The sequence below is a fragment of the Cetorhinus maximus genome, chromosome 9 (genome assembly GCF_964194155.1).
Source record: "Cetorhinus maximus chromosome 9, sCetMax3.hap1.1, whole genome shotgun sequence".
Lineage (NCBI taxonomy): Eukaryota > Metazoa > Chordata > Chondrichthyes > Lamniformes > Cetorhinidae > Cetorhinus > Cetorhinus maximus.
The window spans coordinates 34,568,922-34,584,476 of NC_135887.1; the positions used below are offsets into that span (position 1 = coordinate 34,568,922).

Consider the following 15,555-nt stretch of genomic DNA (forward strand, 5'->3'; position numbering starts at 1 on the left):
AAAGGCCAAGGTTTTGGCTGACACCATGTGTGTGCAGAAAATCTTGTAATTTTTTAGATATTTTAAAGTATTGTAAATAGGCCTGTTGTAGGTTTGGAACCAGTTTCATCTCTGCATTGCTCTGAGATGAATTAGACATCCAAGATATACAAATTGCTGAATACATAACAAAAGTGACGACAATGATGGTTGAGAAAAGTCCAACGTTATCAGCTTCAGAACCATTTCTATCATCACAGGGAGATCATCTGATGTTGTGGGAGTGATGGATCGAGGTTCAAGATCTACCCACTCATTACAGGGATAGACAGTCCACATGTAGCAGCAGTTTCTAAGAAGGCAATACTCATATATTGGCCTAAATTTTCATCACCGAGATGGGTACCAGGAGTTGGGGAAAATTCCAGGCTCAGCCTGCCCTCCTTGGAGAAAGTGCTCACAAAGGCAAGATGTTCATTACCGGGGTGTGGGTGTGGGCTGGAGTTGGGTCAGTTGACCTGGGAAAGAGGCTGAAAAAGCCACAGGAGCTGCCAGGTGCTGAGGCAGGCAGTTTAAAAGGCCCTCCAACCCTCACCCCTCACAACTGCTCACACTCGCTATGCCTGATCCATGCCACCTCATGCCCCCTCCACACTAAGCTATACTCCCCACCCATCACCTATGGCATCTCACACCTCCTACACCAAGCTATGCCTCTCCACCCCACCCCTCCCCAATGGCCCCTCATGCACCCTCTGCCAAGTTTTGGCACTTCCGTCCATTAACGCACTATATGCTCCAAAGAACAAAAGAACCTTATAGTGACTGAAGGATATGTTAAAGCTTTAAAGAAGTAATTTATTCTTTACTTTCCACTATGTTAAAAAAAAATAATTCCACTACAGCAGTTTTAACAAGAGTAATAGGTGTTTGGGCTGTCAGCCAAGCATACGTAATGAGGCATAGATAAAACAAATAAGATGAACTCAAGCAATTATTTAATTTAAAATAAGGTCTTTAGTTAAAAAGCGGAAATGATTTAGTGTTCAAGCACAGGTCAACCAAGCCCTTGATTGTGTTGGTCTGCTCTCTGATCTATGTAACTGTACTTGGTTGCTTAAGCCTATGGGTGGAGCTAAAATCTATTTCAGTAGTTGGGCCTGGCCGTGCCCATTGTTTGGCACTGAGTGCCATTTGGGAGCAAAAGTGGCATCGGAAGCGCATGTGCATATTTCTGCTGTGAATTGCACCAAACAATATATTGGCAAAGATGTTAGCATGCCTCTACCAGTCTGCTGCAGCCCATGCTGATATGATGCAGCCTGAAGCTAGGAATTCTATACCCAGAGCTACTCGAGCTTGTTCCAAGACCATTTGGATTCCACTGAAAATCAGCTGCCTTCCACCAAGCATGCTGCAGCCAATGGGGTGGCACTGTGCAGGAGCTCCAAGCTCCAAGGTAGGTGTTGAATAAAGGGTTAACATCAGAAGCATACATGATGCTGATGTAATAATGATGTCCGATCACATGACTGAGAAGAAAGAGATCTTGAAGAGGGAAGATCTTACCTTGTGTGGAGGCTCAAACATGTAAATACTTCCTGTAAGTAAATAGTTCTGGTTAAAAAAAACTATGGACTCAAGCAGCACACTTTTGGGAGGCTAGACAATCCCCGAACCCCATCAGATCCCTAACACATAACAAAAACTTGGTGGCAGCAAGTAAAAGCCTCAACAAAGACTGAAAGGAGCTATAGGGCTGGCAAGAGAAGAGAGCCTTGAAGATAGGACAAAATAAAAAATTCCACGACTCACTAAGATGCCAGAACATTGCAGGAGGAGCAGAGGCAAGCTGTGACACATACTCGGAGACCAAACAGCAGAGAGCTCGGGTCCAAAACAGCAAGCAGCAGTGGAGAATCAGGATCAAACACAGTAACATTTCCAGGGCTCAGCAGAAACATGGAATCCATCCTACCACTTCCAGAACCATTTCAGAGTGCAGAAGGTCAACAGCAGGCCCAGAAGTAGGACAACTGGAGAAAACAGATGCACAAGACACAGGACTGCTTCAGGATTACATGAAATAAAACAAAGGTCAGGTCAGTACAGTGCTTTATGCGGTAGGAACTATCTCTGACAATCAGATAGCCAGGCAGGGGTTAATGAGACTTCATCTTGTTATGAAGAAGCCATGCAAGCTCTTGACTCCCATTTCAGCATCTGCCAGAACTTAATGATGAAAAGGGCTAAATTTAACAGAAGAAAAGAAAAAGCCAGGTGAAAGCATGGACTCATTTATCAATGGCCTCCATAGGCTGGCAGGAAACTGCTTTTATGGAATTTTAAAAAGCGAGCTAATTCACATCAGGATTATTGTAGGAGTGTTAGACAAAGCATTATCAGATCTCATGACACGAAAATTGGTGGGGTGGTAAATAGTGAGGAGGATAGCCTTAGATTACACAAGGATATAGACAGGCTGGTCAGATGGGCTGATCAGTGGCAAATGGAATTTAATCTGGATAAGTGTAAGGTGATGCACTTGGGGAGGACAAACAAGGCACAGAAATATATGATGAATGGCAGTACCCTGAGAAGTACCGGGGATCAGAGGGACCTTGGTGTGCATATCCGCCAGGTAGTGGAACAGGCAGATAAGGTGATTAAGAAGGCATATGGGATACTTGCTGAGGCATAGAGTATAAGAGCAGGGAGGTTATGCTGGAACTGTATAAAATGCTGATTAGGCCACAGCTAGAGTATTGCGTGCAGTTCTGGATGCCGCATTATAGGATTGATGTGATTGCACTAGAGATAGTGTGGAGGAGATTTACCAGGATGTTGCCTAGGCTGGAGAGTTTTAGTTATGAGGAGAGATTGGATAGACTAGGGTTATTTTCCTTGGAGCAGAGGAGATTGAGGGGGGAGATGATTGAGGTGTATAAAATTATGAGGGGCATAGATAGGGTAGACAGGAAGGAACTTTTCCCCTTGGTGGAAGGATCAATAACCAGGAGGCATAGATTTAAGGTAAGGGGCAGGAGCTTTAGAGGGGCTGTGAGGAAGAATTTTTTGACCCAGAGGGTGGTGGGAATCTGGAACTCACTGCCTGAAAGGGTGGTAGGGGCAGAAACCCTCATAACATTTAAGGAGTATTTGGATGTGCACTTGTGATGCCATGGCATACAAGGCTATGGGCCTAGTGCTGGAAAATGGGATTAGAATAATTAGGTACTTGTTTGACTGGCACAGACAGGGGCCAAAGGGCCTTTTTTGTGCTGTAAACCTCTATGACCCTATGACCCTATCTCTTACAGACAAGGGGGGATTTAATATTGGTGAAATCAGTGCAGATCTCAAGACAAACTGAACATGAGATACCGGTGCTGAAGCCCAGAGAGAAGTACGGATCTGAGATCAACAGAGGGAAGGTACAATCATTGAAAAAGCTCCACAACCAAAATCAAGACAAGCCAGGTATCAAAAGAAGAAACCACAGTGCCTTAGTATCCTTAGGGAGAAAGCCAATATAAATTTGGTCTTTGTCAGATCCTGAAGAGGAAAGACCTACTACAAGCTCTACAGTCACCCAGGAGAAGAACTGTCACACCAACAGGAGGGAGAGTACAGAATATCCCCAACCTCAAAAGGAGATCAGAGCATGATCAAAGAGATTAGCCAAGGTACCGCACAGACTAACCCTCTGAAGTCTAAGACTTTGTGGGGAGATGTAGGAGGATGTAAATATGATAGGAATAAAGGCTTGGGGGAGATGTAGAGTAAAGGTGTTATGATGGGGCACATGGCATGTGCCAGATGGACCAAATCCATGAGGGAAACTTGGCCATACTATCACAACAGTTTTACAATTTGTATTTATTACGAGAAGCTTTGGGCACTGAATTCAGAAGTAATGAGTCCATGAACAAATTTAGAGATTTTAAAAATTAAACTAAAATGTTTATTAACAAAAGAAAAGAATTCAAACACAAAAGATTACAATTATTTGATATTATAACAAATCCCAAAATTCCTAATTAACCTGACTCCCAACTATACACCCCCTTTAAGGCAACAACCCAAAATAGATTTTAAATTTAAATAAGCAATCCAGCAAGGTTACCACAGCACCCACTCGACAGTGGAATTCCAAAAGCTTTTAACACAACTTTAGTTACCAAAGGAGCACTTCTTCAGAGTGGCTAGAGGCTTGTCCCCAAGTGTGATTGATATGGTGTACCTTCCAAGATTTTACACAGCCGCCCCCACATAGCCTTCCATCCTACTTTATATGTTTCTCCCTCTTTACTGTGTAAAATCCCATTGTTCTACATGTCTTTTGAAATTTACTTTTCCCATAATATAAAAGCCTTTGATGTTGTCAATATGGCCTTTTCCTTTTGGGAAAAGTAAATGTATTGCTTAGCTTTATGTATCTTGTTAGTGGTAAATATTACACCATCCCTTTGAAACTCAAACAACACTTCACTTACCTAAAAATGCAAATTTCCTTCACACCCTGTGGAACCCACATCCTAGCTTATCCATCTCCATTTCAAAAGTCTGTTTTACATCTAACTCTTTTGATAATTTCAATATTGTAGTCTAAGCGTCTCTAGTATAATTAAATCAGTCACAGAGAACCATTCACACTCAAACCCATAAGCCTACAATAATATTATGAAAAATATGATAGTTTCCTGAGAAAAGGGTTAACATCAGGTGCATTCGTGATGTGATGTCAGATCACATGACTGAGAAGAAAGAGATCTCCACAGATGCTGCCATACCTGCTGAGATTTTCCAACATTTTCTGTTTTTATTTCAGATCCCCAGCATCCGCAGTCTTTAGCTTTTATTATACTACATTATTGAAGGTTCAGTTGAGGTCCTTTTTGTTTGATATAAAAGAATTCCATGCCACTATTCGAAAAAGAGCAATGGGAGTAATATGAGCTGAATGTTGGACACTTGTATCTGACCTCAATTGATCTCTCTCTCTCACTTTTCAAGAGTTCTTGAGAGAGCAATTAAAGCAGCAGCTGCTAAAGAACAGAATCAGTCAAAATGATGTTTTTCATGGTCCAAATATTAATGACCCTGGAAAAAAGAATTAGTGAATATGAAAGAGCTCCATCATCTTATGGCAGGGCTATATTATGGTTTTAGGCTCTGTAAATTCACCACCAATTACTGATGCCCAGTCCTATATTGAAAAGCAGAATCGCAGAACTGCGTAAATTTTCTTTACAGAAAAGATGAGGGGGGGAGAATGGTGCCATATTTATAACGATTGGAAGACAGAGGGGGCTGTATTATGAATTCCATGACAAACTGGCAATCCTCAAACAAGGTTAGAGTTTAGAAGGAGGTTTATTCTGCACAATAACAGATAAGCGAGCTGGGACAGGTACTCCCTGCAAGAAGGCTTCATTCTCCAGAATCACAGGTCAAAGAATTAGAGCTACAATATCCTCCAACCCATGCCCCCTGGATTTCTTGATGGAATTGCCACATCATCCTGGGAGTCAAGGTTGGGCAAAGCAGATCATGTTGGATGGATGTCTCAGAATAGAATGGAAATCTGCTTGGAAACAGAATGGAATTAATCATAGGGAATACTAGTAGAACATTTAGTTCCAAACTTCTGGAAATGTTTGTGCATTGAAGCATTCCCTAATTTCACTCAGGAAAAGTCCGGCTCTAATTTTTAGGCTAGTCCCAAGCTCCCCATGGAGGGGATAATGAGCCATAACTTCCTCAGAGCGCTAATCAGCATTGGATTGCCACTCTGTGCCCAATTACTTGCTCTATATTTATTTGTTCGTGTCTCGCTCAACCTTCCAATTCAGGCCGGGTGAGATCCAAGCAGCACAGCTGTCTCCGTAACTCAGCATCGCAGTCCAGCAGAGTCCAGTCAGGTCAGGGGGAATCCCATGAGGAGTCAGGGAGGGGGTTGGGGAATACCATGTGGAGGGATAGTCAGAGAGTTGGGGAAGACCCCTGGAGGGTCTGGGGTGTGGGGGGTGGGGGGGCAGCCTGTGCCTTTACAATAGTTACCCAGAGGTTTTAATTCTAACATTCTCTGACAAACTATGTGTAGCACAGTCAGAACCATCCGAAGTTTGTGATTTAAAATCGCATTTTCAGACGGTTCCCAGAACAGGGCAATTGCCCAGAGGAAGTTTGCACCTTTGGGCAATTGCCATGTAAGCCCTGACCTTTGAAAATCAGGTGGGGTGGGGGGGTTCCCCATCATATTTTTGGTGTACTCCCCACCCTCCAAATCTGGGGAGCTCAGCAGTTATGACCCAATATTGTGTCTCCATCCACATCCACCCACATACCCCTTAATATCTTGCAAACTTTGATCAAGACACCCCTCCACTTTCTAAATTTCAGGCAGTATAACACTAGTTTCTGTAATCTCTCCTTGCAACTTAATCCTTGGAGTCCAGATTCCATTATAATAAACATGCACTAATATGTACTTCCAAACGTGTGGTGGCCAGAGATGGTCGCAGTGCTTCAGGCCTGGTCTAACCAGAGCTTTGTATAGCTGTAGCATGACCTCTATCCCTTTGTGTACCTCTAGATACAATGGCCAACATTTCATTCACCATATTGATGATGTGTCATTTCAATGGTCTATACATCTGGACCCCTAAGAATTTTTAGACCTCCACAATTATGTGTGGCACATAAAAGGTACCTGAGCTGCTAACATCATGTCAATTTAAGGATAGCAATTTATTAATGAGGAATACGATAAGATTAGGTAGATGCCCTGTCAGCCTGCCAAGAGCTCTGCGTTCCTCCAACTCCAGATCCTTGTGCACCTCCACTTCCTGCCCTCTACCATGAGCAGCCAAGTCTTCACCCACCTCAGCCCTAAGCTCTGGAACTTTCTCCCTAAACCTCTCCACCTCTCTATTGCTTTCCTCCTTAGGACACTTCTTAAACTTTACCTCCATTACCAAGCTTTTGGTCACCTATCATAATATCTCCTTCTTTGGCTCAGTTTTTTTCTGATTACAATCCCGTGAAGTATCTTGGAACATTAAAGGTGCTCTATTAAGTAGAAGTTGTTATTTGATTTACATTTGGAGAGAGGAAGAAACGTTTTGTTACCTCCCCTCAAGAGATTCAATGGGTAAATCGTGTCCATGATACAGCAGATTGTACATGGTCTGTAGATGGAGTAGGCATGGTGGGCTGAATGATTTTTTTTCTCATTCCACACTTAGTTATATACATTCTTCACAGTCCAGATCCATGGGCTGACTACTTTTATGAATTTAAGTTTTAAAGGCAAAGTGATTTGAAAGGTAATGTGTGCTGGTAGCAACCATTTCCCTGGCCTTTGCAAGAGTTGTGTCAAAACGATTTAAAATAAAATTTCCAATACCAGCCCCATAAGCAGAAAGCCTGACCATGCCTCTTCTCATTAATCAAAAGGGATGATGATAGAAACATGGCAATGTCTGGCTGACATCTCCATTTAAACACAAGAAACAGGAGCAGGAATAGATCACACGGCCCATCGAGCATGCTACGCTAATCATGGCTGATACTGGGCTTCAACTCCACTTATCCACCCACTCCCCATATCGCTCGATTCTGAGAGAGCATCCACAACCCTGTGGGGTGGAGGATTCCAAAGATTCACAACGCTTTAAGTGAAGTAATTTCTCCTCATCTCGGTCCTAAATGATCAGCCCCTTATCCTGAGACTATTTTTGCTGGTTGGGGTACAATCTCCCAGTGTCCACCCTATCAAGCCCCTTCAGAATCTTGTATGTTTCAATAAGATCACCTCTCATTCTTCTAAATTAGAGAAACTCCACCATAGGATAACTATCTCACCCCAGGAACCAATTTAGTAAAAGTTTGCTGTATTGCCTCCAACGGAAGTATATCCTTCCTTAAATATGAAGACCAAAATTGTACACAGTATTCAGGTTGTGGTCTCAAAGCCCTGTACAATAGTAGCAAGGCTTCTTTATTCCTGTATCCAATCCCCTTGCAATAAATGCCAACAAGCCTTTGTCTTTCTGATTTCAAAGTTGGTAAGTGTACTTTGAACAGTAAATATGAAGAGGCGGCTTCCCTTCCTGTCAGCAAGAGTTAAAAGAATGAAAGGCTTGCATTTATATAGCACCATTCATGACATCCCAAAATGCTTTACAACCAAAGAAGCACTTTTGAAGTTTAGTCACTATTGTCACAGGAAATGTTGACATAGCAAGTTCCTCAAACAGCTATGAGATAAGGACGAGTTATCTATTTTTAAGTTCTGCTGGTGGAAGAGTGAGCATTGGGTAGAACATCAAGAAGAATTCACCTGCTCTTTTTTTGAATAGTGGGGCTTTGATTTTACATAACATTCGAAAGTGCAGCAAACCATCAGTGCTTCACTGAAGTGTCTAGATTATGTGCTCAAGCCTCTGGAGTTGGATTTGAAACAACAACCTTCTGACTAAGAGGTGAGAATGCTGCCAATAAACCAAGGCTGAAGCATTGAATTCTCAAACTCCTCAGGATTAGGACACTCTCTCCTTAATCAGAGTTAATCTTTTCAGTTGGCATCTCCTAGGTAATAAAACACCAGTCAGCATCTTTAAAATCCAATATCGTCAAACTATCCTTTATAGCATTTTGTACTTTTGGTAGTTTTTTGTTTTTCACTGTGAGGGATGCATATGTCACTAATGTTTAAATGATTCAGGAGAATCTCTAAATTTGCAATTCAAATAAGCTTGTTATTGTCAGCGTTGCTGCCTCACTCACTGTGCCTGTTCTCACAGTGGCTGGCACCATCTTTATTAGCTAATGGCATTATATATGGTGAATCTGAGAGTATGCTGTTCTAGGGTGTTAATCCATTGTTAGAAATTTAGACACACCACAGACATCCTTTCGGTTTCCATGGTGCCAGTTGCTCCTGGTAGAAGTCTGAGTACCTGAGCTGTTGGCTCTCACGTGGCCCTGTATGTATCTTTATGATAGTGTAACCTGAGGACGTACCAATAATGCCTCCTTATGACCTGAACCAGGTGTGGAGGTCTATCTCACGTGTACTGTTTCAATTTCTCTAAAGGCAGACTGAGCCAATATGGATGAAGGAGGTGAGCTTGCAGAATAGGAGTTATAATTCGACAAACTCCACTTGAAATTCATATAGGCTTGTTCTCACATCTGACAAGATAGGAGACTTATCAACATATTTACAGTGAAGTCTGGGTGCTTGTCACACCTCCAGAGTGAATTTTGCCTCCCATTTTGTGCAGCAGCAGCCCTCAGAAAAGCCCCGTGGGCCAGAGAAGAAGGTTGGGAAGGGCTGTCAGCAGCCAGGCCTAGGGCTGTGGAAGCCGGAGTAGAGGACCCAAATCCAACTGTGGGTGAGTATCTTAGAAAGTATCTCTTTCTGTTGCAGCAAAGGGAAAACCAGTGCTGACCAATTTAACAAAGGAGTTCTGAAGCATTTTGGCTCTTATCTGTCTGTATTTCAGGCACACTTGGGACAATTTTTTCCCCCCATTTTACACTCAAAAAACGGAGTGTAATGTCCTGAATTTCTTTTTAATGTTGAGCTGCCAAGAAGGACAGGATTGCTGCTCCTGGCTGCACAGCACTACTGCAGGCTGGTGTAAGGGAACCAGCTCGGACTTGGAGCTCAGCATACAAGTGAGCTGCTTCTGGATGGCAATGGGTGTCTGCAGTTCACCAGAAATCTGATCCCGACGACATCAGTGGGTCATCTTACTTAACTTAAAAAGTCCTGAAATGTAACTGCCATTTAATTCATATTGTATTACTATCAGGGCCATTGAATTACACTGAGTCAAACTCTGTTCGTCCATGTCAAAGTGTGATGGGGAATGTGTTACAGGAAGCAAATGTAACACTTCCAGGAAGCACAGCTCTAAACAGCAGGCAAAAATGGGATAGGGCCTAAAAATGGGTGCAGGGATCGCAATGCACAATTAACCTGCACTCGAGTGGCCGCACAGCTCAGTAAGGGGGGCCCAAGTTTCCACAAGGCTAGCACCATTTAAAATTAGCCTGCACGATTCAAAGCCAAGCTGCACCTCTTAAAGTGAGGGACATATTGGCTTCAGTAGGTGCTGGGAGTGGCTGGGAAAGACATTCAAGGTCAGTGACTGCATCTTCAGATGCCATGTGCCACCAACTGACCCCCTGCCTCATATGACTCAGTTTACCACACCCCCTTCACTCATCTATCAACAATCCCCATCAATCATGACCACTACTTCATATTCATAACTTTACCTCACCATCACACATTTAACACTGCTAAACAAGCCTCACACCTACATCTCACACCTTGCAAATACTACCAGCTATTTAACTATAAAAGGCACATTGTGCAAATACATGACATCACACTCAGTGGATAAAGCTTCCTGCTGAGAGCCCTTCACCACCTCCTCCTTCGAGCAGTCCTCCAGTATTGTCTCTGCTCCATCTCCATCGTGCTACAGGCCAAGGGGAATGGCTGCTTAGATACCCATAACTGATGGTACAAGGACTATCACAAATTTAAGATATGTGAGGAAGAATTTTATTTTTTTAAAACGCAACAAGTAGGAATGACTTGGAACTGGTCGCCTACAAGAGTTGTGGAAGCAAATACAATCAATGATTTCAAAAGGAAAATGGATGGACACTTGAATCTACAGGGATAGAGCAGGAAAATGAGATGACTGGATTGCTCTACAGAAAGTGGGTATGGAATCAATGGACCGAAAGGCCTCCTGTGCCTTGATGACTCTATGATTGTGACTCCAAAGCCTTCACCACGTGCAATACCATTCACTGCCAACTTCACCAACTTTAAATAGCATTAGAAAACTCAAACAGCACTTCAACAAACTCATAGCTGGTAGAAATCAATTAGCAACTAGGCTGAACGTAGTTGAACCCTTTAAACAGTGCTGGTGAAAGGGACTCAATCTGCACTCCATGCTGTGTGAGGTTAAGAGAAGGCAGTATCTGGAGCAGTGGGGTTCAAAGTGGCAGCGTTGGCATCAAATTAGCGTTGCACGGTAACTGGCATCATAATCTGCCTAATCTGCATAATTCTGCTGCACCTGCCCTCACCAAAATGGAATCTGGCACAAGCTGCACCTGAAGTGTGCACACACGGAATAGACCAAAATGGCACCTAGCGCACCAAAAATATGGGCCATATGCAACTGAATTTTGCAGCCAATGGCTCTGTAGATCTGTGGAGGTTTTCTCAACCTCCTGAGAGTCCAACAGTTTCCCCAGTGAAACAGCATAAATGACTAAAAACAGCAGAACAGAACCCCTGATGTGGAATGGATTGATAATTGCACAGATGATGCTTTCCATGCCTTTGTACTGAGAGTCAATATGACCATTGTGTTTCAAACTTCAATATGATTGAGTGAAATCTCTATCAGGCAATGAACTGTAGTCTCTTCTGCTGCTGAGACATTTTGTGCATCATTTTTTTTCAACTGCTTCAATGGAAGATAATAAGTAATGAGGTCAGATGAGCTGGCCTCTTAACAGCCCTTCCGTGTCTTGTTACTATTCCCTGTCAGTTTGATTGATCATTGGCAATGCTTGATCCACACACTTCAACACTTTCATCTATACAAAAGCAAAATATTTCAAGTTTCCAGCATCTGCAGTAAGAGCAAAAAATGCTGGAAAAACCCAGCAGGTGAGGCAGCATCTGTGGAGAGAAATAGATTAAAGGTTTCAGGTCGATGACCTTCCATCACAACTGGTTACAGAAAATCTTAAGGAACTACCAGCTACCATACAGCTATTTGAGGCCCCTGCCCAAGAGCAGGGTTATATTCTGGAGGGCAAGGGCTGTCCCCTCAGAACATGGCTCATGACACTAGTGCATCATCCCCAAAGCCCTGTGGAGCAGCATTGCAACACTGCACACTGCTGACTCAACAAGGGCAATCATAGAATCGCTCACAATGCACTTCCAATGCACTTCCAGTGCAGTGGAGCTTTACAATATGTGCCACAGAGGGTGTGCAGGATTGTTATCGTCTGCTGTGCTTTGCAATATATGGCATTGCAAAGGGGAGAAGAATTGTAAATCAAGGACATGGAGGAGCTGCTAACCTCCTCAGATGAGGATGATGAGGAGGATTATGAGGAGAATAGAGATCTCATGGCAGCTTTCCCAGATGCCCAGGGCCATGCAGAGACATGCCAGGGCTGTTAGGGCCAACCTCATCTTCAATTGTTTTGGTCAAGAGTGATGCACCTACCTGAGCATCGTTTCCTTATCTGCAACCCATTGCTAGCTCTGATTGTGCCCACCTCTGCCGGTCTCCATCTGGAGTTACTGTACTTCACATGTTCTCTACCCCCGGTTGAAAAGAGATGACCTCCCCCCACCACAACCCGGAGACCAGCTTTGCACTGACCTTCAAGTCAATTAAGCTATTATGAGGCATCTCTCTGCTCCTTACCCACATTGCCATGACTGAGTGCACAGGCAATACATCACTTCTTGCGCTTGTCAACAACCTCAGCCAATCTGCTTGATAAGTCATTATGGGGAGGCCAGAAGATGCTGCATGTGAAGCCATGCCACATTGCCTTGGGAGTACGAATCACGCCACACACATCACCATCCAATAAATACGAAGCTTTAACACACCAACGCATTGTTACCTAAACAGGTGATGTCCATTCGTCCCCTTCATTCAGCGAAGACCACCAATCATGAAGCATGACAATGCAATGTGCCCTCCAAAGGAGGACGTCCCAACAAGTGAGCAAAAATATATTGTGATCTATATATAGTAGACACCATAACAGCATCTCGGCACCTGTACCACCATTGTGCCCTCAATACTTCATTTTTCTTTTATGACCACAACACCTTGTTGTGACCCCAACATCAGCAGCTGAGAAGGGGTTAGGCTGCTGAGAGTGATTCCCTCCACCATGTGATTGCACGTGGGACATGCGCCTGCCACAAAATTTGCATTGTGATTACGTGTGTGATGTTTCCTGATAAAAGCAGAAGTGTCAAGAAATGTACAGGGGCACGTTAAATCATAAGAGCACACTTAAGGCATGTCACTCACAGGCAAACAGGGAAAAGTATCAATATGCAACTAAGGAAGATAAAAATAGCCATACGAGCTGAGGGATGTCTGGAAGAGAGGCTGGTACATAATTGTTGCAGTAATAGCAAAAGGTTTTCAGCTGAGAAGTCAGGAGACAGTTAAGGACTATACAAGAGCACTAAAGGATACTATAAAGTAGATTCGAATTGATTCGCAGTTAATGTCAGAGCTCCTAAATAACTATTTTGCATCAGTTCATAATCTTATAGAAGGTATTCATGTTCCCGATTGGGGTTGCTCAGTATTAATAGGATTATTAAAATTAAAATAGATATAGTGTCATTTTGGATAGATTAGGAAAGCTCAAAATTGATATCACTTTCGGATAATATCCATCCAATGGTGAAAAAGAGATGGGGTAGGTGCTCCGTGAACCCCTTGTCCATTTAATACTTTAATATAGAGTCACGGGTAGCATCCTTAGACAGGAAGTGAGCTCATATAGTCTCTGGGGAGAATTTTCTCCCCACCAGCGGGGTCTGAGCCCAGCGTGACATGCACCTGAAAGCGCTGAGCGCTCCCTGTGTGGGCAGGGCCACCCCCGCACGCCAACCCGAAGATTCTAGCCTCTATTTAAATAAAAAGGGATAAAAAAGAGCCTTGAGCTGCAGGCCCATCAGCCTGAAAACCAGTATTGGGAAGTTTCGAGAAGGGATTGTAAGAGGTGCACTTTATGGATACTGAAAAATGGAAGGGGACATTAGAAATTCACAACATTGCTTCTGAAAAAAACAGGCTCTGCCAAACTAATTTGATAGGGTTTATTGAGGAAGTTACCAGGTGAGGGAAATCCAGTAATCATAAAGTGCACCTCTTACAATCCCTTTCGAAACTTCCCAATACTGGTTTTCAGGCTGATGGGCCTGCAGCTCAAGGCTCTTTTTATCCCTTTTTATTTAAATAGAGGCTAGAATCTTCGGGTTGGCGTGCGGGGGTGGCCCTGCCCACACAGGGAGCGCTCAGCGCTTTCAGGTGCATGTCACGCTGGGCTCAGACCCCGCTGGTGGGAGCAGGGCCCTCAGCCGTGTCCAACCTCTGCCCTCACACATTCCTCTCCCTCCCAAAACCATGATAGGGTCCCCCTTGTCCTCACTTTTCATCTCACCAGCCTCCACATTCAAAGGATCATCCTCTGCCATTTCTGCCAACTCCAGCATGATGCCACCACCAAACACATCTTCCCTTCACCCCCACCCCCTCCCCTCCACAGTCGGCATTCCGTAGGGACCGTTCCCTCCGGGACACCCTGGTCCACTCCTCCACCATCTATAAGACCTCAACCCCCTCCCACAGCACCTTGGCATGCAATCACAGAATGTGCAACACCTGCCCCTTTACTTCCCCCCTCTTCACTGTTCAAGGGCCCAAATATTCCTTTCAAGTGAAGCAGCACTTCACTTGCACTTCCCTCAGTTTGACCAACTGCACTCGCTGCTCCCAATGCAGTTTCCTCTACATTGGAGAAACCAAATGCAGACTGAGTGACTGCTTTGCGGAACACCTTCGGTCTGTCCGCAAGCATGACCCAGACCTCCCTGTCGCTTGCCATTTCAACACACCATCCTGCTCTCTTGCCCACATGTCCATCCTTGGCCTGCTGCAATGTTCCAGTGAAGCTCAACGCAAACTGGAGGAACAGCACCTCATGTTCCGAATAGGCACTTTACAGCCTTCCAGACTTAACATTGAGTTCAACAACTTCAGACCATGAACTCTCTCCTCCATCCCCACCCCACTTTTTCATCCCTCTTTTTTCCATATCCATTTTTATTTATTTATTTTTAAATTTTCATTAATTTTTCCCCCACTTATTTTCATTATTATTATTTTTTAAATTTATTTCCATATTTATTCATTGTTTTATCCCCAGCCTATTTCTGATCCTTCTTCCCCTACCTCACCCCCACTAGGGCCATCTGTCACTTTCCAGAGTGCTTACCCTGGTCCGGCCATTATCATATTTTGCTTTTTTTATGTCACCATTAGCATCTTCTTTAGCCAGTACAACCACCATTAACAACTCTTTGACCTTTTGTTTATGATATCTTTTACCATCTCTCCTTTGCCTCCACCTATTGCTGGCCTTCTATCCAGCTTCACCAGTTCCACCCCGCTTAATCAGTATATATTTCACCACATCTCTACCTCCCTTTAGATCTGAAGAAGCGTCATACAGACTCAAAACATTATCTCTGTCTCTCTCTCCACAGATGCTGTCAGACCTGCTGAATTTTTCCAGCATTTTTTGTTTTCATGCCAAAATGTTGTAGCTGCATATGCCATGCTCATGTACACATTTGTCCCTTCACACACCACCCCCACACCCCATTATGCCCAGTGTTAGAAGTGTCACTACACCCTGAAGCGTGCATGTACCCAAAGAAATATGTTGGCTTTTGATATCTGATTTGGTGCA

The 15,555-nt window shown here is 43.6% G+C and overlaps 1 protein-coding gene across 1 annotated transcript in view; it reads left to right on the top strand.

Annotated features, from left to right (window-relative positions):
• Positions 1-1,542: 1,542 nt before the first annotated feature.
• fkbp6 (FKBP prolyl isomerase 6) overlaps positions 1,543-15,555 on the top strand; it is a 74,224-nt gene continuing 60,211 nt past the window's right edge. Inside the window, exon 1 of the mRNA XM_078547837.1 lies at positions 1,543-2,081. The gene's annotated coding sequence lies outside the window, so the exon portion shown is untranslated. The remainder of the gene's footprint in view (positions 2,082-15,555) is intronic.